This window comes from Aethalodelphis obliquidens, unplaced genomic scaffold (genome assembly GCF_003676395.1).
Source record: "Aethalodelphis obliquidens isolate GAN/ISIS:26980383/991018 unplaced genomic scaffold, ASM367639v1 scaffold94, whole genome shotgun sequence".
Lineage (NCBI taxonomy): Eukaryota > Metazoa > Chordata > Mammalia > Artiodactyla > Delphinidae > Aethalodelphis > Aethalodelphis obliquidens.
The window spans coordinates 4,174,945-4,200,941 of record NW_020838038.1 but is presented as its reverse complement, the minus strand read 5'-3'; the positions used below and the strand labels follow the sequence as shown (position 1 = coordinate 4,200,941).

The following is a 25,997-nucleotide window of genomic DNA, read 5'->3' as shown; positions in this document are numbered from 1 at the left end:
GTCCAGTTGTCTTATAAACTTTCCCTTTATTTAGTATTTTCCATTTTCATGTTCAATAGCATTGTCACCAGAAATAAATAAGGAAAAGGAGATCAAAAACAAAATTCTGTTTGTTCACTGTTTTACTTGCTTGAAGACCCTACAAATATTTGATAAGGAATAGAATTTAAAGAGTTGCTTGGTGATTTCCTTGTTGTTTTTGTTTTGCTTTGTTTTTGCGGTACGCGGGCCTCACTGTTGTGGCCTCTCCCGTTGTGGAGCACAGGCTCCGGACGCGCAGGCTCAGCGGCCATGGCTCACAGGCCTAGCCGCTCCGCGGTATGTGGGATCTTCCCGGACCGGCGCACGAACCTGTGTCCCCTGCATCGGCAGGCGGGCTCTCAACCACTGCGCCACCAGGGAAGCCCTTCCCTGTTGTTTTAACTTAATTATCTATGCATTACAGACTGTACTTGGCTGTATGTCAGTAATTTTAAAAGTGGCTCTTTGAAAATAATCATCCCCAAATCATATATAAATACCCTATTTGCAACTTAAGAGTTTATTTTAACCTTATGTGTGTTTATTTTTTGTTACAATTCAGTGGTTTTAGTGTTTTCACAAAGTTGTACAACCATCACCATTATCTAATTTCAGAACATTTTCATCACCCCCAAAAGGAACCCTGTACCCATTAGCAGTCCCTCCTCATTCCCCCTCCCTCCAGCCCCAGGCAACTAATCATCTACACTCCGTCTCTATGGATTTGCCTTTCCTGGGCATTTTCTATAAATGGAATCATGTAATATGTGGTCTGTTGTGTCTGGCTTCTTTCACATGAGTGGTTTTTTGAAAACTCAAGTAGTAAACTAATTTACTAACCAAAGGAACTGTACTGACCTTTATTTAAAATGCAGCTTTAACTGAATTTACATAAATGATTTAGCATTTACACTGTCACAATTATACTTCTTCAAGCTTTTGTGTCAATAGTTGTTTTTGGTTAACCACATGCCAAACTTGATATTTTTTTAACATCTTTATTGGAGTATAATTGCTTTACAATGGTGTGTTAGTTTCTGCTTTATAACAAAGTGAATCAGTTATACATATACATATAACCCCATATCTCTTCCCTCTTGCGTCTCCCTCCCTCCCACCCTCCCTATCCCACCCCTCTATGTGGTCACAAAACGCCAAGCTGATCTCCCTGTGCTATGTGGCTGCTTCCCACTAGCTGTTTTACATTTGGTAGTGTATATATGTCCATGCCACTCTCTCACTTTGTCACAGATTACCCTTCCCCCTTCCCGTATCCTCAAGTCCATTCTCTAGTAGGTCTGCGTCTTTATTCCCATCTTGCCCCTAGGTTCTTCCTGACCATTTTTTTGTTTGTTTTTTAGATTCCATATATATGTGTTAGCATACAGTATTTGTTTTTCTCTTTCTGACTGACTTCACTCTGTATGACAGACTCTAGGTCCATCCACCTCACTATAAATAACTCAATTTCGTTTCTTTTTATGGCTGAGTAATATTCCATTGTATATATGTGCCACATCTTCTTTATCCATTCATCTGTTGATGGACACTTAGGTTGCTTCCATGTCCTGGCTATTGTAAATACATAACTCTTTTTGAATTACGATTTTCTCAGGGTATATGCCCAGTAGTGGGATTTCTAGGTCGTATGGTAATTCTGTTTTTAGTTTTTTAAGGAACCTCCATACTGTTCTCCATAGTGGCTGTATCAATTTACATTCCCACCAACAGTGCAAGAGGGTTCCCTTTTCTCCACACCCGCTCTAGCATTTATTGTTTGTAGATTTTTTGATGATGGCCATTCTGACTGGTGTGAGATGATATCTCATTGTACTTTTGATTGTTGACCATTCCTTCATGTGTTTGTTGGAAATCTGTATATCTTCTTTGGAGAAATGTCTATTTAGGTCTTCTGCCCATTTTTGGATTAACTCAATCCAAAATAGGGTTAAAAATTGTTTGTTTGTTTTTTTTTGGATATTCAGCTGCATGAGCTGCTTGTAAAGTTTGGAGATTAATCCTTTGTCAGTTGCTTCATTTGCAAATATGTTCTCCCATGTTGAGGGTTGTCTTTTCGTCTTGTTTATGGTTTCCTTTGCTGTGCAAAAGTTTTGAAGTTTCCTTAGGTCCCATTTGTTTGTGTTTTTATTTCCATTCCTCTAGGAGGTGGGTCAAAAAGGAACTTGCTGTGATTTATGTCATAGAGTGTTCTGCCTATGTTTTCCTCTAAGAGTTTGAAAGTATCTGGCCTTACATTTAGGTCTTTAATCCATTTTGAGTTTATTTTTGTATGGTATTAGGGAGTGTTCTAATTTCATTCTTTTACATGTAGCTGTCCAGTTTTCCCAGCACCACTTATTGAAGAGGCTGTCTTTCCTCCACTGTATATTCTTGCCTCCTTTATCAAAGACAAGGTGACCATATGTGCGTGGGTTTATCTCTGGGCTTTCTATTCTGTTCCATTGATCTATATTTCTGTTTTTGTGCCAGTACCATACTGTCTGGATTACTGTAGCTTTGTAGTACAGTCTGAAGTCAGGAAGCCTGATTCCTCCAGCTCCACTTTTCTTTCTCAAGATTGCTTTGGCTATTCGGGGTCTTTTGTGTTTCCATAAAAATGCTGAAATTTTTTGTTCTAGTTCTGTGAAAAATGCCAGTGGTAGTTTGATAGGGATTGCATTAAATCTGTAGATTGCTTTGGGTAGTATAGTCATTTCCACAATGTTGATTCTTCCAATCCAAGAACATGGTATCTCTCCATCTGTTTGTATCATCTTTAATTTCTTTCATCAGTGTCTTATGATTTTCTGCATACAGGTCTTTTGTCTCCTTAGGTAGGTTTATTCCTAGATATTTTATTCTTTTTGTTGCAGTGGTAAATGGGAGTGTTTTCTTAATTTCACTTTCAGATTTTTCATCATTAGTGTATGGAAGAGATTTCTGTACATTAATTTTGTATCCTGCTACCTTACCAAATTCATTGATTAGCTCTAGTAGTTTTCTGGTAGCATCTTTAGGATTCTCTATGTATAGTATCATATCATCTGCAGACAGTGACAGTTTTACTTCTTCTTTTCTGATTTGGATTCCTTTTATTTCTTTTTTTTCTCTGATTGCTGTGGCTAGAACTTCCAGAACTATGTTGAAAATAGTGGTGAGAGGGGACAACCTTGTCTTGTTCCTAATCTTAGTTGAAATGGTTTCAGTTTTTCACCATTGAGGATAACATTGGCTGTGGGTTTGTCATATATGGCCTTTATTATGTTGAGGAAAGTTCCCTCTATGCCTACTTTCTGGAGGGTTTTTATCATAAATGGGTGTTGAATTTTTTTGAAAGCTTTTTCTACATCTACTGAGATGATCATATGGTTTTTCTCCTTCAATTTGTTAATATGGTGTATCACATTGATTGATTTGCATATATGGAAGAATCCTTGCATTCCTGGGATAAACCCCACTTGATCGTATGATCATGGTGTATGATCCTTTTAATGTGCTGTTGGATTCTGTTTGCTAGTATTTTGTTGAGGATTTTTGCATCTATGTTCATCAGTGAAATTGGCCTGTAGTTTTCTTTCTTTGTGACATCTTTGTCTGGTTGTGGTATCAGGGGGATGGTGGCCTCGTAGAAGGAGTTTGGGAGTGTTCCTCCCTCTGCTATATTTTGGAAGAATTTGAGAAGGATAGGTGTTAGCTCTTCTCTAAATGTTTGATAGAATTCGCCTGTGAAACCATCTGGTTCTGGGCTTTTGTTTGTTGGAAGATTTTTAATCACAGTTTCAATGTCAGTGTTTGTGATTGGTCTGTTCATATTTTCTCTTTCTTCCTGATTCAGTCTCGGAAGGTTGTGCATTTCTAAGAATTTGTCCATTTCTTCCAGTTTGTCCATTTTATTGGCATAGAGTTGCTTATAGTAATCTCTCATGATCCTTTGTTTCTGCAGTGTCAGTTGTTACTTCTCCTTTTTCATTTCTAATTCTACTGAGTTGAGTATTCCTCCTTTTTTTCTTGATGAGTCTGGCTAATGGTTTATCAGTTTTGTTTATCTTCTCAAAGAACCAGCTTTTAGTTTTATTGATCTTTGCTATCGTTTCCTTCATTTATTTCTGATCTGATTTTTATGATTTCTTTCCTTCTGCTAACTTTGGGGTTTTTTTTGTTCTTCTTTCTCTAATTGCTTTCGGTGTAAGGTTAGGTTGTTTATTTGAGATGTTTCTTGTTTCTTAAGGTAGGATTGTATTGCTATTAACTTCCGTCTTATAACTGCTTTTGCTGCATCCTGTAGGTTTTGGGTCGTCGTGTTTTCGTTGGCATTTGTTTCTAGGTATTTTTTTAATTTCCTCTTTGATTTCTTCAGTGATCTCTTGGTTATTAAGTAGTGTATTGTTTATCCTCCATGTGTTTGTACTTTTTACAGATTTTTTTCCTGTAATTGATATCTAGTCTCATAGCGTTGTGGTCAGAAAAGATACTTAATACGATTTCAGTTTTCTTAAATTTACCAAGGCTTGATTTGTGACCCAAGATATGATCTATCCTGGAGAATGTTCCATGAGCACCTGAGAAGAAAGTGTATTCTGTTGTTCTTGGATGGAATGTCCTATAAATATCAATTAAGTCCATCTTGTTTAATGTATCATTTAAAGCTTGTGTTTCCTTATTTATTTTCATTTTGGATGATCTGTCCATTGGTGAAAGTGGGGTGTTAAAGTCCCCTACTATGATTGTGTTACTGTCAATTTCACCTTTTATGCCTGTTAGTATTTGCCTTATGTATTAAGGTGCTCCTATGTTGGGTGCATAAATATTTACAATTGTTATATCTTCTTCTTGGATCGATCCCTTGATCATTATGTAGTGTCCTTTTTTGTCTCTTGTAATAGTCTTTGTTTTAAAGTCTATTTTGTCTGATATGAGAATTGCTACTGCAGCTTTCTTTTGATTTCCATTTGCAGGGAATATCTTTTTCCATCCCCTATCTTTCAGTCTGTATTTGTCCCTAGGTCTGAAGTGGATCTCGTGTAGACAGCATATATATGGGTCTTGTTTTTGTATCCATTCAGCCAGTCTGTGTCTTTTGGTGGGAGCATTTAGTCCATTTACATTTAAGGTAATTAACGATATGTGTGTTCCTATTACCATTTTTCTTATTTGTTTTGGGTTTGTTATCGTAGGTCTTTTCTTTCTCTTGTGTTTCCTGCCTAGAGAAGTTCCTTTAGCATTTGTTGTAAAGCTGGTTTGGTGGTGCTGAATCCTCTTAGCTTTTGCTTGTCTGTAAAGGTTTTAATTTCTCCGTCAAATCTGAATGAGATCCTTGCTGGGTAGAGTAATCTTGGTTGCAGGTTTTTCCCCTTCATCACTTTAGATATGTCCTGCTACTCCCTTCTGGCTTGCAGAGTTTCTGCTGAAAGATCAGCTGTTAACCTTATGGGGATTCCCTTGTGTGTTGTTTTTCCCTTGCTGCTTTTAATATTTTTTCTTTGTATTTAATTTTTGATAGTTTGATCAATGTGTGTCTTGGCATGTTTCTCCTTGGATTTATCCTGTATGGGACTCTCTGTGCTTCCTGGACTTGATTGACTATTTCCTTTCCCATATTAGGGAAGTTTTCAACTATAATGTCTTCAAATATTTTCTCAGTCCCTTTGCTTTTCTCTTCTTCTTCTGGGACCCCTATAATTCGAATGTTGGTGTGTTTAATGTTTTCCCAGAGTCTCTGAGAGTGTCCTCAATTATTTTCATTCTTTTTTCTTTATTCTGCTCTGCAGTAGTTATTTCCACTATTTTATCTCCCAGGTCACTTATCCATTCTTCTGCCTCAGTTATTCTGCTATTGATCCCTTCTAGAGAATTTTTAATTTCATTTATTGTGTTGTTCATCACTGTTTTTTTTGGTCTTTAGTTCTTCCAGGTCCTTGTTAAACGTTTCTTGTATTTCCTCCATTTTATTTTCAAGATTTTGGATCATCTTTACTATCATTATTCTGAATTCTTTTTCAGGTAGACTGCCTATTTCCTCTTCATTTGTTACCTTGTTTTTACCTTGTGTTTTTATTTCTTTTTACCTTGTGTTTTTACCTTGTTCCTTCATCTGCTGTTTGTTTCTTTGTCTTCTCATTTTGCTTAACTTACTGTGTTTGGGATCTTTTCATAGGCTGCAGGTTCATAGTTCCCGTTGTTTTTGGTGTCTGTCCCCAGTGGCTAAGGTAGGTTCAGTGGGTTGTGTAGGCTTCCTGGTGGAGGGGACTAGTGCCTGTGTTCTGGTGGATGAGGCTGGACCTTGTCTTTCTGGTGGGCAGGTCCACGTCTGGTGGTGTGTTTTGGGGTGTCTGTGGCCTTATTATGATTTTAGGCAGCCTCTCTGCTAATGGATGGGGTTGTGTTCCTGTCTTGCTAGTTGTTTGGCATGGGGTATCCAGCACTGGAGCTTGCTGGTCATTGAGTGCAGTTGGGTCTTGGCGTTGAGATGGAGATCTCTGGGAGATTTTTGCCATTTGATATTACGTGGAGCTGGGAGGTCTTTTGTGGACCAGTGTCCTGAACTTGGCTCTCCCACCTCAGGCACAGCCCTGACTCCTGGCTGGAGCACCAAGAGCCTGTCATCCACATGGCTCAGAATAAAAGAGAGAAAAAGAAAGAAAGAAAGAAAGAGAGAGAGAGAGAGAGAGAGAGGGAGGGAGGGGGAGAGAGAGAGAGAGAGTGGGAGGGAGGAAGGGAGGGTGGGAGGAAGGAAGGAAGGAAGGAAGAAAGGAAGGAAGAAAGAAGAAGATAAAATAAAATAATGTTATTAAAATAAAAAATAATTATTAAAAAAATTTTTAAGTAATAAAAAAAGAAAGAAAGGAAGAAGAGAGCAACCAAACCAAAAATCAAATCCACCAATGATAACAAGCACTAAAAACTCTACTAAAAAAAAACAAAAAAAACCAGACAGACAGAACCCTAGGAGAAATGGTAAAAGCAAAGCTATGCAGACAAAATCTCCCACAGAAGCATACACATACACACTCACAAAAAGAGGAAAAGGGGAAAAAATAATAAATCTTGTTCTCAAAGCCCACCTCCTCAATTTGGGATGATTCGTTGTCTATTCAGGTATTCCACAGATGCAGGTACATCTAGTTGATTGTGGAGATTTAATCTGCTGCTCCTGAGGCTGCTGGGAGAGATTTCCCTCTGTCTTCTTTGTTCGCACAACTCCCAGGGGCTCAGCTTTGGATGTGGCCCCGCCTCTGCGTGTAGGTCACCTGAGGGCGTCTGTTCTTCGCTCAGACAGAACGGGGTTAAAGGAGCCGCTGATTCGGGGGCTCTGGCTCACTCAGGCCGGGGGGAGGGAGGGGTGCAGATGCGGGGCGAGCCTGTGGCGGCAGAGGTCGGCATGTCGTTGCAGCAGCCTGAGGCACGCTGTGCGTTCTCGCGGGGAAGTTGTCCCTGGATAACGGGACCCTGGCCGTGGCGGGCTGCACAGGCTTCCGGGTAGGGAGGTGTGGAGAGTGACCTGTGGTCACACACAGGCTTCTTGGTGGCGGCAGCAGCAGCCTTAGCGTCCCGTGCCCGTCTCTGGGGTCCACACTGATAGCCGTGGCTCTCACCCGTCTCTGGAGCTCCTTTAAGCAGCCCAAACTTGACGTTTAGAAAGCAAAAAAAAAACAACAAAAAAAACAAAACCCTCTTATCTCTAAGGTAAAGGTCATAAAATTCTTTTTCTTTAAGAAAAAGGAAATTTGGATATTTTCCCCTAGTTTCTTAATTTAGTTGACAAAGATGAGTTCAATCAAATGTCATCACTCTAACCGTTGTAAGGACTAAAGTTGGGAATTCTTAGCAACATATTGGATCAATCTCTCCTCCCCTGCACATCTCCATCTAAACACACATACCCTGTGGTGTAAAATTATTGTGCATTTGAATTGTATGCCTTGTTGTAAAGTGGTCCCTTCCTCACATTTTCATAGACTGAATTACATTATATCTCTAGGGTGGGGGATTTCACACTTAGCTAATCCTATGAATTTTTCTCTATTGTATCTCTATTTTATCATTGCCTTATATTATTTGTGGACATGTTTTTTTCCCTTGAATTGTCCATCAAGTTTTTAGTTGTATTTATATCCTTCAAAGCCCAGAGGCTAACTCTGGGCATGGTAGATGCTTAATGAAACTTTGTAAAATAGGTTTTTACTTAGAGCGGAATTTCAATATGAGTTCATATGTGTTTCTGTTCTGCATATTCCACCCCACACTTTGGAAGCCCGCATCCAACTTTAATAAACTAGATCAAATGTTACTGTTGTTCATGTTTCAAACTCAGTCTCCAGAAAAGGAACTTATTCAAAATCAATTTATTTCATTGATGTTATGCAATTTGAAACTTATCAAATTAATAAAACAAAGCCCTGAGTTGTAAGAGTTGTGTTATATTGTGTTACTGTTCAAATATTTGGTGACCCTCCCAGTGGGCCAGTTCTAGAACACCACACCACTCAGATAAGATTTGCCACGTGACTTGCAGTGCCCCTCCCTTTGGAAGGATTGTACATCCCAGTGTGTGACATGCTTTTTAGCCAATGACATGGGTGGAAATGATGAACACTGCTTCTGCGTGGAAGCTTTGAGAGCCAGCAGGGGTATTACTTTGATCTCTCTTCTTTCAGTCAATGAGATATATCAGACAGAGGCTGCTCCGCTAGCTCAGGTTCACCAGTTTGGGTCCAGAGGGATGATGACATGGAACGGAACCACAGCTGACCCATAATGGACATTAAGGTAAGGAATAAATCTTGTTTTTGTAAGCCACGGAGATTTGAGGAGGGGTCATTTTTTCTACCACTGCATGGCTTAGCTTAAGCTGGCTGATCCAAAAGTGTTAAGAGAGTGTTAACAGCTTATGGAAAACCCAAATGAACTTTGTGGCCAACCCAATAGTTGCAAATAAAGACATCAACTCCTTCTAACTTAGAAAAGGAGTTTCTTGGGGAGATGCTGGGTAGCTCTTAGAGGCAAGGCTGGAGTGTTGAGTTTGGACAGTGGGCAGGAAAACAGGAATCCAGATCATGAATGGCTTAATTAAGATGCTGTCACTGCAATAGGTACTAGATCCTGCCACTGGCATCATCACCACTGCCATTATCTGTGGTCACTGGGTACCAGGGGCCACCACTACCCATGGCAGAATGAACTCTGAGCTGTTCCAGCATCTCCGTGTTGCTTTCCCAAGACTCAGATCTTCAAAGAGAGGATCTGATTGGCCGGAGTATCACATTGGTGGTTAGGATTTCAACCTATGAATTTTGGGGGGATACACACTTTCAGTCTATAGCAAGACAAGTTGTTAAACTCTTTGAATGATAAGTTTTCTATGGAGTCCTTTGCATTTTCTAAGCATATCATCTGTGCTTAATACAGTTTTGTTTCTCCCTTTGCAATCATGATACTTGTTCTTTTATTTCTGTGTGCTAAGACCTTCAGTGCAATGTTGAAGAGACATACTTATCTTTGCCCTGCTTTAAAGGGCATACTTACAGAGTTTAGCTATTAAGAATGAATGATGTTTTGGTATAGGTTTTCAGTAGATATTCTTTATAAGGTTAAGAACCTTCTCTTTTATTCCTGCTTTGCTGAGATTGTCACGAATCGTTGTTGAATTTTATTGAATGCATTTTTTTCTTCGTCTATTGATTTGATTGTATGTTTTTTCCCTCTTTCAAACTGTTAATGTTAAACCACCCTTGCATTCCTGAGATACATTTAAATTGTCATAACATATTCAATTCTATTGTTTTGTTTTCTCTTGACTATGAGTCACTTTTTGCTGCTTCTTGGCATGTCTAATATTTTTTTGTTGCATGCTGTGCATTGTGTATAAATGAAACATAAATGGTCTAGATAATATCTTTCACCATTGAGAGTTCCCACAGTCCTTCCTTAGGCAGACAGGGTGAGGGATTTATCACTTTAATCCAATCAGGGATTGAGTTTAGGCTGAGCCTAGCTACAGCTGTGGCCAGCAGCCTGAACCGGCATGGATTATTTATGCCTATGTGGATGGCACTGACAGGAGGATGTGAGAGGAAAGAAGTTGCTTATGTGAGCACAATAGTCGTCTCAGCTTTTACACTGAAAAGGTCAAGAAAGATGTTGATGGGCATTGGGTACTCAGACGTATGGCAACGGGGAGGTGGGAAGAGCACACTTCAGCATTACTGTCCTGAGTTCTAGGAGCGGCTCAAACTTTTATATGTGTCTGTGGATTTGGAAGGGCTTCTGTCTGAAGGAACGAGTTGGTAAGATAACTGGATTTTCGTCTGGCCCTTACCATTGAAGCCTAAGGCAAAGATTACATTTGGATGTCATAGAAAGTATTTCGAAAGGTTGCTTAAAATTGCTTCATTAAAAATTTTCCACTTACTGCTCAAAAGCATATTGTAACATGGGATTCAAAAATTCAATAAAAATTACCCAGATTTCTACTCCCCTAACAATTCAGCTGTTTTGAGTTTCCTACTTCCTTTCCATTCTTTTTTTTTAATAAACACTCACGTGCACAAACACCCATACAAACACACACAAACATACTATTTACATATCGTAACCATGGTGTGCCTGGGATTTTCCTCCTACTGCCTTTAAAGGTGAAGTTCAGTTTATGACTCACATTCACCAGGACATCAGGAAAGGGATCAAATTCCCCACTTCATTCCTGAAGGTTAATGCCTGTGTCATTCTGCCCTCTGTAATTGCCCAGGTTAAGCTATGTTTAGAGTGTGGTAAAGAAAGAGCAGCGCTATTCAACATGTACTTACTACTTTTAAGAGAGCACATTGGATTTAGTTATGGATAGAGAAAAAATTATAATTTCAGTTTTTCCATCAGTGATGAAGATCTTGTAATAGTTTGCATCTTTATTTAGAATTTGAGTGCAGCTACATGCTAGGTTCTTGGTGAACTGCTGTGCCCTCAACCTGCACCAGCCCTGCCCACTGCTACTTGCTCATCATGAGTTACCTCCTCACTCATGCCTTCTCTGGTGCCATCACCCTGTATTCCCACCAGCCGCACCTTGTTTATTTCCTTCAAGGCCCTTAATCCAATTTATAACTGCACATTTATTTAGTTGCTTATTGAATGTCTCCTCCACTCTTCTGAGCTCTCTTAGGAAAGGGACTGAATCCAATTTATTCAGCAAGGTAAGGTCATATGATATAAACACAGCTGGTGGATAGAAGCAAAAATGAGGGAGGGTGCCTGGGGACACCCCTGAATTCCTCCAGTGTCTTGTCTACCCGCTGTAGTCTCAATGCCTGAGAGGTCACATATCTGATTATTTAGATATGTCATTTAATGGTCAAATCGCCGACCATTGAGTCCTGTGTTTTTTCCCTGTATGTGAAAAGTATAATCAATTTAATTTTCTTTCTTTTTTTTCTGGCCGCGCCACGGGCCATGCGGGATCTCAGTTCCCCAACCAGGGGACCAGGGATCAAACCCGCACCCCCTGCAGTGGAAGCGTGGAGTGTAAGAAGTCCACAGTCAGTTTAATTATAATCAATATTTATTATACCTGAATCTGGGGTCCACTTACTTGTAGCTTTTCATCAGAGACACCAGAGGTGATTTCTTTCAGACTCCAGCTTGAAATGGAGTATTAACTCCCAGTGCTCATAGTAATAAGTAGGTGTTATTTAAGGAAAGGAATCATTAATGCCCAGCAGCCTTGATCTCTTTTTCCTCCTTGAGTGATGCACTAGATGTTTACAGAATATAAAGGCGAAAACCCTAATTAGATGAAGGGGGCCAAAATACGTCAGTTCTTCAATGTTTTTCGTCAGTAAACAAGCTCATGGAGCAAGAGTGATAGAGACCATCTATCTAAGTTGTGTCAGCTTGCCAGCCACACACGTCCAACAACAAAAATGCCCCAAACTTGCCCTTCAGGGAAAAATCTTTCCACCCACCCTACTCTTGCACTGTCAAATCGATTAGGTAAAGAAGTGGATGGTGGGGACTTCCCTGGTGGCGCAGTGGCTAAGAATCCGCCTGCCGATGTAGGGGACATGAGTTCGATCCCTGGTCTGGGAAGATCCCACATACCGCGGAGCAACTAAGCCCGTGCACCACAACTACTGAGCCTGCGCTCTAGAGCCCATGAGCCTCAACTACTGAAGCCTGCGTGCCACAACTACTGAAGCCTGCGCCTAGAGCCCGTGCTCCACAACAGGAGAAGCCACCGCAATAAGAAGCCCACGTACCGCAACTAAGAGTAGCCCCTGCTTGCAGCAATTAGAGAAAGCTCGCGCACAGCAATGAAGACCCAATGCAGCCCAAAATAAATAAAATAAGTAAATTTAAAAAAAAGAAAAAGTGGATGGTGGAAGAGACCAAAATATACAAGTATTCTTAAGAGTCAGCTGGCTAGTGTCCAAGTAAGAGTTATTTCAGAAAAAGTAACTTTCTGCAATTCTTTCTTCAGGTGCTGACTATGGCTACACTCAGATATGTTTATATGCCTCACTCACATTTTGGAACAGCGTAAGAATCACTTGTAGGACCTTCTTAGGGCCCTTTTTCGAAAAATCTTAGCTTTCTCAAGGCTTACCTTAAGTCAAGATACAATAATTTCGTAAGTGCACCTGTTAATAGCTGGTTGGTATTACCGGTTACAGAGATAAACCCTTACCCCGTCACTCCTTGGCTATGATTATGACACATGATTTTCAGGTAGCATTTCCTTAGTGACCCTATGGAATGCTTGTTGCAGTTTAGTCCAATGTATCTGACACTACGTATTTTTATTTTCTTTTGGAAAATTAACTCTAATGTTCTTATATGTTTGTTTTGTTGTGTAGTTTTAATTATGTGTTTTAAAATAAGATAATGAATATCTCTTCCTCCTCCCTATTGTCAATAGGTTTGTATTTTATAAGCCTTTACTCATGTTTCCTTGGGGAAATAACCTGTATGGATAAGATTTTTTTTTAATTTAATTAATTAATTTATTTTGGCTGCACCAGGTCTTAGTTGCAGCATGTGGGCTTCTTAGTTGCAGCATGCATGTGGGATCTAGTTCCCCCCACCAGGGATGGACCCCAGGTCCCCTGCATTGGGAGTGCCCAGTCTTACCCACTGGACCACCAGGGAAGTCCCTAAGATTTTTTTTTTCTATAAAAAAAATTCATTGAAGCTCAAACTAGAACTCAGTCTTTATTACATGTCCCACTTCCACAAGTATTCTAAAATTGTCTTTTATATTGATACTTGTGACAAACTCTCTCAAATAGAACCGTTCTAGTACTGAATGAAAAGTCTTAAATTAGATTCATTACCTGAAAATGACTCCCTAAAGAGCCAGAGGTTAATGATTGTGGGCCCAGGAAATAATAAAAGTGAGATCCTTCTCTTGGAAAATAAACAAACTAAATCTGCGCTACAAAATATATTTAGAGGGACTAAAAATCCCTCTTTGGTCTCCAGGAGCCTGTATCGGAAGACCCGTGCGATCAACTCCACGTTTAAAGTGAGGAATTAAGATGAGTTTCCTCAGTACCCCCTTTTCCCACTACTGCATTTTATTTAGAGAGGACAGAGGCAGTAAAATTTTTAACAAGAGCAAGGAAATTTAAAAAATTTACTCAAAAATCCTGTTATTTCACAGTATCACAGCTGTTCTCATTTTTCATCTACTCGTTTGTCTATTTGCATATTCATTTCTCAACGTAATCACAGCATCCTGTGATTGTGCTTATGCGATCTGTATATTTCCACTTTACGTCACCCTTTAAAGATAACTATTATTTCGTGCTCTCTCTCGCGGAAGCGTAGCCGTAGGACCAGAGGAATAGCCGACCGGAGGAGAACCCGGGATTTAGCTAGAACTGACAGGCACGGAGTGGGTGAGGGCTGGGCGAAGGAGACCTCGAGGCCCCGCCGCCCCAGGGCCCCCCGACCAGGCCCCGCCCCGCCTTCCCAGGGTTCCCGCCGGCCAGGCCCCGCCCTCTTTTCCGCGGCCCCGCCCCGTCGCCATGTTGTTCTCTCGGTGCTTGACGGGAGCAGCTGTAGTCGTACCCGGACAGTGCTGCGGACGTCAGCTGGCCGCTGGGTCCTCGACCCTCTCTCTTTCCTCACTGCACCCGGACGGGCCGGCCCGGAGCTCCCGGGCTTCCTCCGTGTGGCTGCGAGGTGAGCGGGGCGCTGACTCCCCTCGGGGCCGGGCGGGGGCCTAGGCGGGCTGCGCGGGCGTCAGAGTCTGAGAGGAGCCCGCGGGCCGCGTGTGCGGCCTGGGCCTCGGGCAGCTGGGGCGGGAGGCGTGCGTGGCCCGTGCGGGTCACTCTCCCGCCCCCGGGGTGGCGGGGCGGCCTGTTGCCCCCTGCCTCCTACTGACTGACGCAGGTGGAAAGATGGGGTCGCGCACCCGGGGAGAGAGACACACGCCCGAAGACAGACGCCCAGACGTCCTGGAGACACACACACGGGGAAGGAGATCCATCGACACCTGGTGACACATACCCAAACACCCAGGGAGAGGGACACATCCACACCAGCCCCCGGGGAGACACACAGGGTCACACGGAGAAACCCACCCAGGCACGCCAACCCAGCGCACTCCCGCATGACTCATGGAGAGAAAGCAGAGGCGCGCACGATTTGATATTGGCGACCTCCGACCTGCTTCCCAGGTGGATATTTGCTAAGGTGTTGGGGCCACTCGGAAGACCAGTTGGGACGTGTGGGGTGTTACCGGATTCAGACTCTCGCTAGGGTTTCGTAATCGTGTTCCTCTCTTTCTTTCAACTTAGCATGTAGGGAGGCAAGATGAAAATTTTAAGTGCTGACCAAATAATTGTGGAGGTATCAGTTGGTTTTTGGGTGGTGGTTTTTTTCTTTTCAAATGATGACACATCCCGTGACCGGGGTTCTTTTTAGGAATGACTTTTCTGCTAGTTTCCAAATTGTCACGTGACCACGCTCTTTTTGTAGGATTTCGGAGGCCTGATAAAAATCAATAGATTTTGGTTCCTTTTAAAAAAATCAATTAAAAAAATTTTTCTTCCGGGTTTGTCTTTCTCTGGCATCATTGTAGTGGAAAATACGTAAATTGCCCGTAATCTCAAAAACCGTTGGGTGGAACAAAACTGAAGAGATGAAGGAAGCTCGGTATTCTTCAGCCAGGGACTTTTAAGAAGACTCTTCTTTGTTTCGCTTTTAGAAGCTTAGGTTGAAGTTATCTTCACTGCTTGCCTCCTACTCTCTGCATCTGCTGTGGCCGTCTGGGGCTTTCAGTATTTTTGTGTGGACATTGTAAATTCCTCTTGTTTGTACTAAAAAGTTTCTGGCTTGCTGACTTATTTACTTTGGAGAGTTTTGTGAGTTGGGGATATTTTTGGTTTATCATTTGTGAGGTTAGAATAGACGGAGGAAAACTAAGTAGAACATTGCTGGCCTTGACTCCAAGCCGGGTTCTTGGAGACTAAGAAAATACCTCAGTGCTCTTCCCTCTTGTCCAGCCTCTCCTATTTTCATTTCTTTCTTCCTCAGCCACTTCTTCCATCTAGACTGTGGTACTCTGGAGGCCTGCAGATAAGTTCCTTTGGTTCTAGAGACGAACTTTTAGTCTACCCTCATTTCTTACCATTTCTTGGGCGGCCACTCCAGCACTGGGAGTTCTGTGCATGTAAATCCTGTAAGTACATCATTTCATTTACTTCTCACAGCATTTCTGTGGTATTAGCTCCATTTTAAAGATGAAGAATTTGCTGGGGCGTAGGAGGGGTAGGTCTGGGTGGTGAGGGGGCAGAGCCGGGATTCAGAGCAGGGCTGTGTGAGTTTAGAGTGGTAGTTCTCAGTGGGGGGTGGAGGGTATTTGACAGTGTCTGCAGGCATTTTTGGTTCACACCTGAGAGGGTGTGCTGCAGGCACCTATTGGGTGGAGACCGGGGATGCTGCTCAACAGCCTACAATACACGGGACCCACGGCAAACAGTTGTCTGGCCCAGAATGTCGCTCGCACCCAGGTTGAGAAGCCCTGCTTGACCTCAGCCTGTGTAACTCCAGAGCTCACAGTCAGCGCTTCTCTAGTTCTTCAAATGTGATGTTGGTTCCTATTTAGGGTACCGCCTCCTCATTTTTAGAAAGAGCAGGGGGTGGGGAGGATTTGAGAACTTGAAGAGATTTCCCTTGATTAAGGGACATATTCATTCATTTGAAAGATTGACCAAAAAATTTCTGATAACAGAATCTCCCCCCATCCTTTTTTAAAATATTTATTTATTTGACTGTGCCGGGTCTTAGTTGCGGCACTTGGGATCTAGTTCCCTGACCAGGAATCGAACCTGGGCCCCCTGCATTGGGAGTGTGGAGTCTTAGCCACTGGACCACCAGGGAAATCCCTCCCCCCCTTTTTTCTTCCGAAGGTAAAAGTGTCAGAACTTGAGAGTCACTCAGAGCCCTTGAAGCAGACATAGGGAATTTGGTTTCTGTATTATTCCACTTGTCAACAAACATTTTCTGAGTAGCCCGTCGGTTGCTGATACAAAGGTGCTGGTGATATGAAGGGCAATGGGGAGTCCCCACCTCCCTGAAGCTTACAGTCTAATCACAGTCATGAGATCACGTTCTAACTTTGTCCTAGAACAAAATTTATTGCCCAGCCAAGGTCATGGGCCAGGTGTCTTTAAACAAAACAGCTGGGACTTCCCTGGTGGCGCAGTGGTTAAGAATCTGCCTGCCAGTGCAGGGGACACGGGTTTGAGCCCTGGTCCGGGAAGATCCCACATGCCGCGGAGCAATGAATCCCGTGCGCCACAACTACTGAGCCCGCGTGCCACAACGACTGAAGCCCGTGCACCTAGAGCCCATGCTCCATAACAAGAGAAGCCAACGCAGTGAGAGGCCCCCGCACCTCAACAAAGAGTAGGCCCCGCTCGCCGCAACTAGAGAGAGCCTGCGCACAGCAACAAAGACCCAATGCAGCCATAAATAAATAAATAAATTTGTTAACAATTTAAAAAAAACAGCTGCACGCCAGCACATAGGTACCTGTGTCATGGCATTTACTGTGGGTGGACTTAGGTGAAATGGGGAAAGGTTGATGTGTTTTTCTTTTAAATTTTATTGGAGTATAGTTGATTTACAACGTTGTGTTAGTTTCAGGTGTACAGCAAAGTGATTCAGTTATACATATATGTATATTCATTCTTTTTCAGATTCATTTCCCATATAGGTTATTACAGAATATTGAATAGAGTTCCCTGTGCAGTACAGTAGGCCCTTGTTGGTTATCTATTTTATATATATATATTACTGTATGTATGTTAATCCTAAGCTCCTAATTTATAAGGTTGATGTGTTTTTGATAGTTTTGTCAGTTGACCACATGTGAATATTTACAAGAAACAAATTGGGAAGCCATTCTTGTTGAGCATAAAATTCTTCCTTGAATTAGCCTAAGTAGACAATAGTTCTGCATGCATTTTATCATTGAAATCAAGAAATATGGGGCTCCCCTGGTGGCGCAGTGGTTAAGAATCTGCCTGCCAATGCAGGGGACACAGGTTCGATCCCTGGCCCGGGAAGATCCCACATGCCGTGGAGGAACAAAGCCCGTGCGCCACAACTACAGAGCCCAGCCACCACAACTACTGAAGCCCACGCGCCTAGAGCCCGTGTTCCGCAACAAGAGAAGCCACCGCGGTGAGAAGACCACGCACTGCAACGAACAGTAGCCCCCGCTCACCACAACTAGAGAAAGCCCATGCACAGCAACAAAGACCCAACACAGCCAAAAATAAAAATTAAAAATAAATTTATTTAAAAAAAAAAAGAACAAATAAGCGGTGAAATTTTTTTAAATTGAATTTTGCATTCTTCCTCTGGCATTCTCCAGCCTGTTTTCACCATGCCTAAATCTAGCCCCTTCAGTCCATGTAGTGCTTCATTCTGGTGGCAGATATAACTCTTAGGTGAACTTTGGGAGTGAGTGAGAGGAGTCCAAAAGGGTTGGTTCTGGGAGTTCCCTGGTGGCCTAGTGGTTAGGATTCTGGGCTTTCACTGCTGTGGCCTGGGTTCAATCACTGGTTGGGGAACTGAGGTCCCACAAGCTGTGCAGCACGGCCAAAAAAAGGGTTGGCTCTGTTTAGGAATCACTGTGAGTGTTATTCTGTTATTCATGCGGTCGGCACGGCATCTTTTGTGAGGAGCTTTGCTTTTTGACTCGTGCTGATGGACAGTGTGTTGTTCATTGCTAATGGATAGATTTCTCTGCCTCTTATCAATTTTTGTCTGCTGTGGGGTAGAGGGGATGCTAAATTATACACCTAAAAATGATTGCTATCCTGTGGCGTCTAACAAAGGGATGTGTGCTCTGTTACTACTGGAGGGGTTTTATTCTGGGAAGGATCAGAGGAATTGGTGCAGGAAGAACATCCACTTGGAGGAGTCTTGCTGGATCTGCAGTTGGCTTGCTTCTCTGGCCAGGTTAGGTCACCACATTTCTTTCTTCATAAAATGAGATGCTTTTACTTTATAATGTATGTGTATGAGAATACATGACACCAAGTAAAGACGTCACATAATTGGCTTCCAAGTACAGGCATACCTCGGAGATATTTTGGATTTGGTTCCAGACCATCGCAATAAAGTGAGTCACACAAATTTGGTTTCCCAGTGCTTATAAAAGTTACATTTATACTGTACCTGTCTATTAAGTGTGCAGTAGCATTATGCCTAAGAAAAACAATGCTTGTACCTTAATTAAAAAATACTTTATTGCTAACAGATGTTAACCATCATCTGCGTCTTTAGTGAGTTGTAATCTTTTTGCAGTACTGACATCAGTGATCACAGATCAGCATAGCAAACATAATAATAATGAAAAAGTTTAAAATATTGCAAGAATTATGAAAATGTGACACAGAGACAAGTGAGCAAATGCTGTTGGAAAATGGCGCCGATAAACTTGCTCCATGCAAGGGTTTACCACAGACCTTCAATTTGTAAAAGCCCACAGTATCTGTGAAGTGCAATAAAACGAGGTGTGCCTGTAGTTCTGCCTCAGGCAATTTGCTGGTCAAGCAGCAGGAGGAAATAAGCAAAATGGGGGGGGGGGGGAGAGAGAGAGAGAGAGAGAGAGAGAGAGAGAGAGAGAGTGAGAGTGTGTGTGTGTGTGTGTGTGTGTTTGGGAAACACATCTCACTTGAAAGCTAGCTAGGTAATTTGTTAGTCAAAACCAAGGACAAGAAAACAGGGCCTGTGACTAAGTAGGTCTTCAGCAGAACATTTATTAAGGATTTTTTTTTTTTTGAGGGGGTGAACTCACAAAACGCCTCAGCGAGTTTGGAAAGCTGTGATGCAGATGAAAGGTCAGGGTACCTGAGGGAAGGAGGGGGGACCCAGGGGTGTAGGTGGAGAGGGGCCGGCTACCCTGGGTTAGGGAGGTGAGGCCAGAGCTTGCCAGAAAGCCTGGGTGTGCCCGCTGGGGAGAAAACTCGGAAAACTCTCCATTTCCCAGCGTGAATCTTGGTATTGTACGTGTAGTGAAGTTGAGCTCTCCGTGTTTCCACGTTCTGGGTTTTTCCATTACTTTCTGTTAGTTTTTGACCGTGGCCGGTACAGGGTTTAGGATGCTGTTGCTTATCATGAACACAGAGAAGATGAGATCTAAGTGAATGTAGGCGAGGTCATAGCTAGATCAGCATGGGCTCGGGAGAGCCGGCCGTGCGTTTTGGAAGAAATATAGAAAGAAGCGAAGCAGGCCATGGAGGCTTCACGCTGGCTTCACTGAACCCGGCTCATTTCATCACGGGGAGTCTGAACACAGGCTCCACTTGTGTCCGAGGCCTGATGCCTTACAAATGTCTACTGTTGTTTGATGGGGATGGAGAAACAGTATGGAACAACTTTCTACATTCATCCCGTGGCCACATTTCATTATCCAAGTGTGAAGGACAGCAGAGCAGTGTAGCCAGTGAACTGAGCTGCTGGGTCAGCGTGAACTGTTTTCATTCCAGGTTCTTATGAACTGGATTAGGTTTGGGGGTACAGAAGCCAAGCTCGTTTCCAGAAGGTTTGTTCTCTTGAGAGTGGTTGTGTTATCAGTGTTAGAGAAGCCTGAAAGACGCCTTACAGATTCCTGTTTCTGGAACTTGCTCTGTAGAACTTTAACAGATAGGGAGTGTTTAAATGATTTAACAGGTTTGCAAATGCTGGAACTCCCTGGGGTGTGGTGTGTGGCTAGGCAATCTCTCGGGTGTGCGCAGTTTCACACTTGCATGTGTAACCAGAGCAGTGATTAGGTGAATACACCTGAACATACATATGTGGTTTAGTTGGAAGTCAGAACAGAAGAGCTGCTTGAAGGCCACATGTTGGTGAGTGCAGAGCATTTTCTAGAATGAGTTCCAGTACTCTTAAATAAAATTTCAGCTATGCTCTTTGGGAGCAAACAGCTCCTACCCTCATATCCTCTTCCACATTAATATTTGCACAGTACCTGAATTTTATCACACTAGCCCTGGGAAACCCCGCCTCACAAAGATATGGTGTCATCGAAAGGAATGTGGTGTGAGCTAACGTGGGGACTAAACTCCCTTGAGCGCCAGTTGTGTGGCATCCTGTGGGCGGCCAGGACCTCTGTGGTGCCCTCCAAAATATCACATACCCTGCCCTGCCTGGTTTCCTGTGTGCACTGTCGCTTGATCTCCCCTCCCTCATCGTCCAGAGTGTTCCATCCCCAACTTCTGCTGCACACAGTTTATTAGGAAGTGGGTCTGCTGGTGGGGAAAGGGGCCCCTGGGTGCAGAGGAGGTGTCATGGGGTCTACCCTTGTGCTTTCCGCCCAGCCAGCCTGTCTCAGTCAGTGTTGAGAAGTGCCTCGTGCCCTCTGGGGTCTGTGTGCTCTCTGGGGCTGGTTTCTCATCGTCAGCTGCTTCTCCCCAAGTTAGGATTTCTGTCTCTTCAGTTTGTCACTGCTGGACCATTTGCTTTCCATCTTCTCGGTTTTGTTGTCTCTCATCTACAGTTGTTCTCTCTTATTGTCCTTTTTGGGTTTGTACATTTTTTAGACCTTTCCTGTCTTCTGATGGGAGTGAAGGTCACACATGTTTGACCTGCCCTGTTTAATTAGACCAGGGGGAAGTTATTTAATCTTTATGAACTTGGTTTATTGATCTATAAAACATGGGTGGTAGTGTCCGACTTGCAGGTGACTTCAAGGTGCTCTCTGCCAGGTACCTAGTAGACATTCAGTGAACAGTGGTGGCTGATGTTACTATGGTCATAGCATTTGTTATTTGAGCAAACAAGAGAATGGCAGTAGGTAGGGAGGGAAGTGGACATGTTTCTTGTGTGGGTGAATGAAGTGGGTAAGACAGAAGAAGAAAGAGATTTTGAAAATGGGGGAAATACTTAGTTTGGTGTTAGATATGTTGAATTTGAACTGCCATCAGAGTACCAGATGAATATATTATAAAGGGGGTTGGAATTCTTATCTGGTGCCCAAGGGGTGGGAGGGTGGAGGTGGGCTTTAGTTTAGGAATCACTGGGTTTTATATCCCAGGAAGATATGGTTTGGGAAGAGGTAAGGTCATCAACCTTGTGGTACATCTCCTTAAGAGCCTGTTAGAAAAGGGAGCCATCTAGGTTGCAGAAAGCCAACGGGGTGAGGGGAAGAGAAAGCAGAAACTATTATCAGAGTAGTTTTATCAACAATGAAGTAGGAAGCATTTTCAAGGTCATTGCCAGGCTGTTTAGACCTAATAGAGGCAGTAATGGTGGCTGAGTCCTGGCTAAGACTTGAAGGTCCTACTGAGGCCTCCAGCTATGGATGTGATACTTACAAGACCCTTTCCTAGTTGGGCCTCCATTGCCTTATTTGTTTAAAAAAAAAAAAAAAAAGCCTTGTGTACCCTTCTGAGATTTTATATCATGTACATTCAGATAAATCTCTACATCTCAGAGTTCACTGTCTACTAGGCGGGCCTCTGGTGAGAACATTGGTCAACCATGAGCGTGTGTCTCTAGAAGTGTACACAGGGAAGTCCTAAGAGAGGCACTTTTTTCATTATTTAGGGCTGCATGTGCCTTAGGGCATTTAGATGAGGACCGAGGAGAAGCCAATGGACTGGCCATTAGGAGGTCTCTGGTGACTTTTGCTGACATTCAGGGGGATAGAGGGGTTGAGAAGCTGCGTTTAGTGAGAGGGTAGAGGGTTGATCAGGCACAGAGCCGAAATGGGTAGTGATGGCAGAGTAAGTTGGGGCTTGGAAAGCTTTTTGTAAGCGAAGTCAGCTTCAGTACCTTGGTGGGGACAAACTGGAGCATCACTGATGGAGAAGTGGGATGAAGTGAACTTTATATTTCTTTAATTGATCACACGAAATATACAAAAGCTACCTGCAGTGCTCTTAAATTTCTTCTCATTTTGACTTGGTGACAACTTCCTTGAAGAATGGGAGCCTCTAATCTAGTTGAGTCCTGTATGCCAGACATACAGCTGTTCTCTTTAAATAGACCTTGGGAAATTCCACTCCTCTTATTTAATTTCTCTAACAGCCAAAGAGTTCTACCTGCTGTGGCCCTCGTGGTCAGTGTTGCTATACTAACTCTTCCCTGAGCTTATATGGAAGTTCTCCAGCTCTTAACCTTTTCTGCTCCAAATTAAAGATACCAGTTTTCTTATCTAACTTGAAGAGACAAGTCAGAACCAAGGTTCCCTTAAGTTACAGCAGATCATTTAGGAATCACATTTAGTTTGTGTTTTGCTGCTTTAATGTATTTTTCTAACATGCATATTAAAATTCATTTCTTTCAGGACTTCCCTGGCAGTCCAGTGGTTAAGACTCCGTGCTTCCAATGTAGGGGGCGAGGGTTCGATCCCTGATCAGGGAACTAAGATCCCACATGCTGTGCGGCATGGCAAAAAAAAAAAAAAATCATTTCTTTCATAATGCAGTCTTCTTCCTGAAGTACCTAGCTGTACTTCCCAGTATAGTTTTCCTATTTTGTGACCTTTATCCATTTCTTTGCATTTTAATTCTGTCCCCCAAAGTGCAGCCTTTAACTATCCCCACTCTTTTCTGTCAAGCATTTCAAGTGCCTTTTTCAGGTGTCTTATTATAGGTAGATTTATGCTTGTTCCTTTTAAGGACTTCATTAAATAAAACAAAGAACAAAATGTGATCCTCACTTATAGGATTAGCAGTTTCCTGTGAATAAGTCTCTTCATTGAACTGTCACAGTTCATGGTCAAAGTGTAATATTAGGAAAGTCTTATGGGTGAGGGAAATAGTAACGCCACGTAAAGATGAAAGTCTTGAGGGTGTTATGAACTACACAGATCGATCACACGAAATATACAAATATTGCAGACATGTATTGATCATTTCTTGAGGTCCAGATTCCTTTAAGAATCTGGTGAAACCTTTTTATACTCTTTCCAGAGAAAGGCTCAAGTACATGCTTCCATCCGTACCCTCATCCTTATTTCACATGTGATTCTAGGAGGTGCATTTTCCCCCTGCAGCTCCTTCATTAAGCACACTGGATACCTGTACTGTTTAATACAATACTCATGTAGCTATTTAAGTTTAAACGAATTGATATGAAATAAAATTAACAATTCACTTCTTCAGCTGGACCAGCCGCATTTCAAGTGCTCAGGAGACACATGTGGTTAGTGACGACGGTATTGGGCATAAGAACATTTCCGTCATCACAGGAAGTTCTGTTGGATCATGCTGCTCTGTACTTTCAGGATGATTTAAGAAAATTAAATTCCTTAACCAAATCTGTTTTTTTCTCCTCTCTTCTCCCTTCCCACTCTCTCCACCACTGTTAATGGTTAGTATACCTAACTACAAAGGTGCCTTGTTTTAAGCAAAATTGAAAGTATATATTTCTTTAAAGTTTAATTAGCTCATCTTCATAAAAGAGTACTTACTGAAACGAGTTCCTTAAGTAGAGTGAGCTGCTCTGATATCGTGGTAGCGTGGTTTGATTTACACAGCATTTTCCTTGTCTAGCTGTCTCTGAGGTAATGCTCAGTGGCCACCTAGATAATTTATTTCATCTGCCAAGTTGTGCCTCCAGTTTGGTCTGTTCTTGTGGAATTTTGCTTAATTCTTTTTGTTTTGGTTGACCTTTTGCTGTAAGAGATCACGCCCATTATTACACTTAATGACTTCCTTGACTTGCCTCTCTCGTTGTGTGTTTCAGCAAAGACGACCAGGAAGACTGGAAATAAAGGGTGGAGCTAATAGGCTGTTAAGCGAGACACCTGTATTAAGATATGAGGAAACAAATACACCTCAGGCGAAAATAGAAATAATGTAGGGATTATCCATGCTTTTGTTGCCTTGGTTAGTTTCTTCAAGCCTCGGTTTCTCAAGCTATGAAATGAAGTGGCGGGCTTCCCTGGTGGCGCAGCGGTTGGGAGTCTGCCTGGCGATGCAGGGGACACGGGTTCGTGCCCCGGTCCGGGAGGATCGCACATGCCGCGGAGCGGCTGGGCCCGTGAGCCATGGCCGCTGAGCCTGCGCGTCCGGAGCCTGTGCTCCGCGACGGGAGAGGCCCGCGTACCGCAAAAAAAAAATAAAATAAAATAAAGAAATGAAGTGGCATGCCTCTCACTAGGGCATTCAGAGTGAGTGCAAAAGGAATGTGTGATTTTGGGGGAAAAAAAAATTGTTCCTAAATTTAAACCAGGAGTGATAAATTCAGTTTAAGGTTTTGGAAGTGAGAGTTAGTCACGGGGTTTCAGATTTGAAAATCTGAAATTTAGAGGAAGCAGTTTATAAACCCAGCCTACTCTCCCTTTGATAACTTGTTAGAGGAATGTCGTTTTTCAGCGTTTCCTGTTGCATTCAGTACTTATTTTAAAGAGGTTTCCTCATGTGACTTCCAAGTAAGAATCAATTTTTTTGTCCTCTCCCACACATTCCCCCCCCCCCACATTTTAATAGACCTCAAAAATAGAATGGGGGAAGGAACTAATTGAATAGAGAAACACAGAACTGTAAGTACGGTAAGTACAAATAGAAAAATAAGAGTAGAATAACAAGAATGAAGGAGGAAGTAGTTCACTCTTTGTTCTCAGTTTAGCATTCATTTGGTACCTCATCGAATGGAAAGCTTTGTACTAGATGTTGCAGAACCAAAAAAGGACAAATGAATGGATGGCATTAGGTGTTGTGTGTCCCTCCCAGGGAGTTGACGCTGTAATTAGGAAACACACGTACACAACTGACAGATGGTTAAAGCATAAGTGAAGGAGAGCTGTAATAGAGGTGGAATGATGATGAGAATGAGGAGAAAGATTAGGTTTCAGGGGGTGGGGGGTGGGGGTGGCAAAAGTGGGCCTTCGGATGACTAGGATTTTCATAGCTGTTGATGTGTGCGGGGGTCCTGCTAGTCCAAGATAAGGGCCTGAGCAAAGGCTGGACAGTAAATGCCTGTGATAGGTTTGGGGATGGTGACTTGTAGGGATATAATTGAGACAGGCAGGTATATGAGGTTGGATCGCTCTTGGAATGCCATGCCCAAAATCCTGTATAATAAAAGTTATAAAGAAATAAATGGGTTTCATTATCTGTGAGAATGGAGGCAGTTAGATCAATGACCAATAAATACTGTCTACGTTTAATCCATACAAACATTTCTATTTGAGATATATATTCTCCATGCTTGGGTCTGACTCCCCCTTGTTTTACTGTAATATAGTAATTGGCTTTGGAAGCCAGCATGGGGGTGGAGAAGGCCAGGGAAAAGGCTACTACTGATATACTATCCATAAACAATTGATAGTGCAAGATAAAAGTACACAATAGAAAAGCTGGAAAAATAGTGTTATGAAAAGGAAAGGGTTGGCATACAATGCACTTTTTTTATCTTTAGTTTTGAGGTATTTGCTGAAAGCATGGTTTATTTTCTTTCCTGCCAGTAACCTACTTAACCAACTTGCTGTTCAGATTACTGTGCGCCATGTATGA

The 25,997-nt window shown here is 42.5% G+C and overlaps 1 protein-coding gene across 7 annotated transcripts in view; it reads left to right on the top strand.

Annotated features, from left to right (window-relative positions):
- Positions 1 to 25,997, top strand: part of RAB9A (RAB9A, member RAS oncogene family) — a 54,646-nt gene that overhangs the window by 19,357 nt on the left and 9,292 nt on the right. For 3 of the 7 annotated variants that reach the window (XM_027095815.1, XM_027095812.1, XM_027095813.1), the window contains exon 1: positions 14,038 to 14,196. The gene's annotated coding sequence lies outside the window, so the exon portion shown is untranslated. Of the gene's footprint in view, positions 1 to 8,675; positions 8,788 to 14,037; positions 14,197 to 25,997 lie in introns of those variants that run through there. The other 4 variants (XM_027095817.1, XM_027095818.1, XM_027095816.1 and 1 more) reach the window with 2 other exon arrangements.